This window comes from Sorex fumeus, unplaced genomic scaffold (genome assembly GCF_029834395.1).
Source record: "Sorex fumeus unplaced genomic scaffold, SorFum_2.1 ptg000035l, whole genome shotgun sequence".
Classification (NCBI taxonomy): Eukaryota; Metazoa; Chordata; class Mammalia; order Eulipotyphla; family Soricidae; genus Sorex; species Sorex fumeus.
Window position 1 is genome coordinate 34,976,078 of NW_026606092.1, and position 5,520 is coordinate 34,981,597.

The 5,520-nt window shown below is 43.0% G+C and overlaps 1 pseudogene; it reads right to left on the reverse strand.

Annotated features, from left to right (window-relative positions):
• Positions 1–4,413: 4,413 nt before the first annotated feature.
• Positions 4,414–4,967, reverse strand: LOC130026859 (voltage-dependent anion-selective channel protein 1-like; annotated as a pseudogene).
• Between the last annotated feature and the right edge of the window lie 553 nt (positions 4,968–5,520).

Genomic DNA, 5,520 nt, shown 5'->3' on the forward strand with positions numbered 1-5,520 from the left:
TTCCTTCATTGTTTCTCTGCACAGCTTTGCGAGCTCAGTCATTCGCTTGGGGTTGCCTGAGGCTAGCGCTAAGCCTGAAGTTCCATTTGCTTTCAATGGAACGAACATCTCCAAATGCAACAGTTATGTGTACCTAGGTCAAGAACTCAACATGACGAATGACCTGGCACCTGAGATGCTCAGGGGGAGTAAAGCAGCATGGAATGCCTTCAAGAGCATTGAAGAAGTTGTTAAGAGGATGAAGAAACTCCGGGATCGCGCACATCTATGCGACTCCACTGTTTTTCCTGCACTAACATATGCCTCGGAGACCTGGGCCCTATGAAAACAGGATGAGAATGCTATTCGGGTCACCCAAAAAGAAATTGAAAGAGCTATGCTTGGAGTATCATGCTTCACTCAAGTGAGAGAAGGAATCTGGAGTGCTGACCCTCAGTTGAGAATCGAGAATCAGGGACACTGTCTCATTTGCCAAGGTATTGAAAATCAGATGGGCTGGACACGTAATGCAATTTGGAGATGACCGCTGGACTAGAGCTGTTACAGACTGGATTCCATGGGACATCAAAAGATTGCGTGCCACCCACCCATGAGATGGTCAGACTTCTTCGTCAAGACCCTAAACAATTGGTTTGAGGCTCTTCGTGTTCCTGAAGCAAGCAGAAGCCATTGGGCTACTAGCACACAACAGGGATGAATGGAGACATTATTGGCACCCACTCGAGGAAATCAATGAGTAACGGGATGTCAAGTGATCAAGAAGTGATCAACATCTTTATGTTTATATAGTTTACTACTATGATGCATTGATGATGGAAATTCTTATTTTGTTTATGGTATAAAAGAAATATTTAAACTGTAACATTGAAGGGCTGGAGTGATAGCACAGCAGGTAAGGCTTTAGCTTTGCATGAGGCCAACATGGCCGACTAGGGTTTGATTCCACCTCCCCTCTTAGAAAGCTACCGGCATGGCAAAGCCTGGCAAGCTCCCCGTGGCATATTCGATATGCCAAAAACACTAAGAAGTCTCACAATTTGTTGTGAGATGTTACTGGTGTCCGCTTGAGCAAACCGATGAACAACGGGAGGACGGTGCTACAGTAACATTGATAATTTTTTATACATGCATTTATTTGGATTTATCAAAGTTTTTCTTTTTGCTTTTCTTTTTAAAGTTGAAATTACCTTGAGAAATACAGTTAAAAAATTGTTCGTGATTGAGTTTCAGTCATACAATGTTCAAACACCCAGCCCTTCATCTGTGTATCTTTCCCACCACCAGTGTTTCCAGTTTTCTCCCACTGACTCCCTCATTGGCAGCCTGTTTCTATACCTCTATTACAGATACTTTTTTCTCTTCTCTTCCCCCCATCCCATCCCCTCTCTCTAATTGCATTCCACCCACCACCCCATCCCCTTTGTGGCAAGTTTCCTAGGATGGAGCAGTTCTATTGACCCTTGTTTCTACCAGTTCCCTAAGATCACTAGGAGTGATCCCTGAGCACAGAACCAGGAGTAATTCCTAAGCATTATTAGGTGTGGCCCCAAAACAGCAACAATAAAAAACAAAAAATAATAGAATCTGTAGTTTTAGGTACTTCACAGTTGAGAAGCAGTAGATGAACCATTCATCAAAAACTAGACTTCCTTTTAGTGATTACCATGAGTTTTTTTCTCTGGTACATATAATAAGCAAGTATACTTGGTCATCAATCATTACAATCAAGGTAAATGGGTGTATCATTTGGAGCTTTTAATTTCGAAAGAAGAGGTAAACTGCCAAGGAAATAGAATTAGTGGTTAAAGAGGTAACATATAGAAACTATTGACATGAAGAACTATGTGAAGAGGGAAAATGGATCTGGATTTCTGTGTAATGCTTGAGATATTAAAACTTATGTTTTTAAGGATATGAAGAAAATATATAGAGGAGAGACAGGAGGATTGGAAGGTACATTGTACTCACTAACCTACTTCATGTAGTACTGCACTTAGAACTGTCCTCTGGTTGTTCATCGATTTGCTTGAGTGGGCACCAGGAACGTCTTCATTGGGAGACTTGCTACTGTTTTTGGCATATTGAAGGTGTGGAGGAATTGAACCTACTTCACTGGAGCGATAGCACAGTGGGTAGGGCGTTTGCCTTGCACGCGGCTGACCAGGCCAACCTGAGTTCGATTCTTCCACCCCTCTCAGAAAACCTGGCAAGCTCGCTCAAATACCAAAGCCTGGCAAGCTACCCGTGATGTATTCAATATGCCAAACACAGAAACAACAAGTCACAATGGAGACATTACTGGGCCCACCCAATCAAATTGATGATAAAAGGGCGGACATTGCTATGACAGCTGTGACTTTCATCATTCTTATACAAATAGAACTTCAAATTTGGAACACTTTCTTTAAGAAATTTGTATAAACAACCCAGAAGATTGTTTTAAAAACAGCACATGTGAAGTGAAGTGGGTGGATCATGATGATCTGTCTACAAATGTCCCTTTCAGATAAATCTGATGTTACCTGCTATTGAACTCAGCACAACAATGTCACTCTCCACATGGTAAGTTCCTCCAAGTGTTTTCCACCTCCAGTCTGTTGATCTGTCTTCCTTCTCCCCTCTGCCCAATATTTTACTCTTTAAGTGATGTTACTTACAGCCTTTGGAGGAGAGGATCTAATTCTACACAAAATGGAAGACTCTAAAACGTACCTCTTGAACTTTTAAAAACATAAACCAAGGGGCGAGAATGCAACCGAAAAATTCACTTGAGATTCTGAGGGTTGTCATGTGTGATTCATCACAGAGCTTTTCCCAGCCTATCACCAGAGCTCTCAGGAGCTGTTTCATAGCTGAGCACGAGAGTGAAGAAAACCCACCAGGTGAGAGGAAAATAAGTCCTGAATTATTGGCTCCATCACATTAACCTTCACCCCAAAATGCCACTGAAAAAACAGCTACCATACCTTGAGACTACTTTTAGTGTAATGGGAAGGATGCAAAATTTCAAGATCTGTCTAAAACTGTCCCTGTCAGATGACTCTGTACACACCATCATAGTTCAAATTGAGCCTCTCCTTGATTAGGTCAAGGAACCAAGGTTTAATTCTCAGCTCCTGGGAGAGAACAAGACAGAGTCTTCTACCCTATGCCTGACTGTCTCCACCAGGGCCCAACAGCTGAAGACCACCGAGGCCCAGCCAAGGCCATGCTGAGAGCACTCTCCACACACTTGGATGAGCCTCACGCATAAAAGAACTGACAGAGGAACCCAGGTGTGTGGGACCCGGGGCTGAGATCTCCAAGCCTGTACAGTTTGGGACTGGACCTGCCAGTAACTAGACAGTTACACCCACCAACTGCCGTGTAACTCCAACAACGGCCAGGATCCAGAGATCATCACACTCAGCTCCTGGAAGCGCGCGGCCGCATTGGCGGCCTCGCGACATCTTATCATCTCATTCCTAATTTGGTCAAACTGGCAGGCTACCAAATGTAACATGCCCACACGGCAGAGTCTGGCAAACTCCCCGTGGTATACCCAATATGCCAAATACCAGTAACAATGATGGGTCTCATTCTCCTAACCCTGAAAAAGCCTTGAATATGGCACTTTAAAAAAAAAAAATCTCAGGGCTAGGACGAAGAAGACGTTACTGGCACCTGCTCGAGGCAATCGACGAACAACAGGGTGGTCGTGATCGTGGTCGTGATCGTCGTGATCACAATTTCATTCATGTAGACAATGTGCATTTACAAAGTACCTACATCTGATCAGCTCCCTCTTGCATCCATTTCTAGATTTCATCGAAGGAAACTGACGTCGCTAGAAAAGCTGCCAAGTTCCCCCACCCCACTCCCAAGTCTACAGCTGAAAGAAAACTTCTATTTGTAATTAGATTTTTTCTGTGAATCATCTTAGATCTGGAGGTCTAACATGATATTTAGCAATACTTGTATCCTAGAAATACGACTTTGAAAGTTACTGAATTCCGAAGTTGGCTATGCTGCAAAATAGGTTAAAATTAAATGATTGTACAGTATTCATTTTTGCTTGGAATTCCAATCCTAGACCAAGCCTGTGGCCACCCATGTCGATATTCTTGCCATGCGGCAGAACTAACAGTGTCGGTTTGAATACCTGGCTTTAGAGTCTGAGTGTACCTTAATCAAAAGGAGAGAGAGTAAGAGGAAAGACACTTGCCACAGAGGCAGCGGGTGGGAAAGGGGTGGAGGTGGTGGGAGGAATTCTGGGAACATTGGTGTTGGAGAATGGGCACTGGTGGAAAGATGGGTACTTGAACATTGTATAACTGAAACATAATGATGAAATTTGTAAGTCTGTAACTGTATCTCACAGTGATTCATTAAAATAAAATTTTTAAAAATCCGATTGGGCTGGGCTTGCTCACTTTAGCAGGCATCCAGACGTGAAACTTGGCTGCCACCAAACTCTGTGCCATCATTTCTGTTCGTAGTAAACCGGAACTCATCAGTTTTGTAGCTGACCGAAAAGTTCTTGGTACCCGCGATTTATTCTCAAGGTTCATCCTCATGAGCCAGCACCTGGGATCCCTGGATGGAAGGCCCTGCGATGTCAAAATCCACGTTGCAGCTCAGGTTGATTGCTCTCACTTGTGTTCTACCTTGATTTTAGTATTTCTCACCCCAAGTGTTTAGAGAGAAGGATGAATCAAAGGTCAGCTTCCAGCCGCTCTTGATCTGGTCTTCCACAGGGGTCTCGGTGCCTAGCATGCTCTTCCATGTCTTGGTAGGAGAGCCCATACTTGCTCCACCTATACTTGGTTTCCAGGTTGCCAATTACCTTGGTGGTCTCTGTGTTGGCTGAACCCGAGCTTGTAAATTTCAGTCCATTCTCAGATTTTGTTGTCAAAATAAGTTTCTGTTAAGCCCAATCCATTAGCCCTTGGAAAAGACATCTCAGGCAGGTTTGTCAAGATTGACATATGTGGGGGGCATCGGTATTTTCTGCTACAATTGAAGTACCCCTTGGAGGTGGTGGCAGAGTCTGTCTTTCAACCTCTACAAGGGTCAGGAGGGAAAGACAAATAGGACAAAAGAGTGAGTGCTCCTGGCGTTAATTATTTAATATGAAAAGACAAGTAAAATTAAAAAAATGTGTGGGTGAAATCAGCTTTGGTGAAAGCAGCTTTTTCCACTGCATAGAGAATGTTTCTTAGATTACAGGGAGAATAGAAACAAATTTGATACAAAGAATAGAGTTGAAAGGCACTGAACGAGCAGAATTCAAAATTTAAAATACCAGCAAGTTTCCTGGGCAGACAGTTGCTTTACTTTGTCCTTCTTCCCAAAAGTTAACCTTTAATCATAAACCTTCTTGTTTCGAGGAAATTAACTGATACTTCAGTCAGGTTCTGACTGGGCTGTGCCCCTTTTCTTTATCTGCTTACCTATGAAAAATTTTATTAATCATTCTGGTGGTGCTTACTGGTCTGCAGAACACCTTTTCTAAAAATCTGCTACTATTTTTCAGTGGAA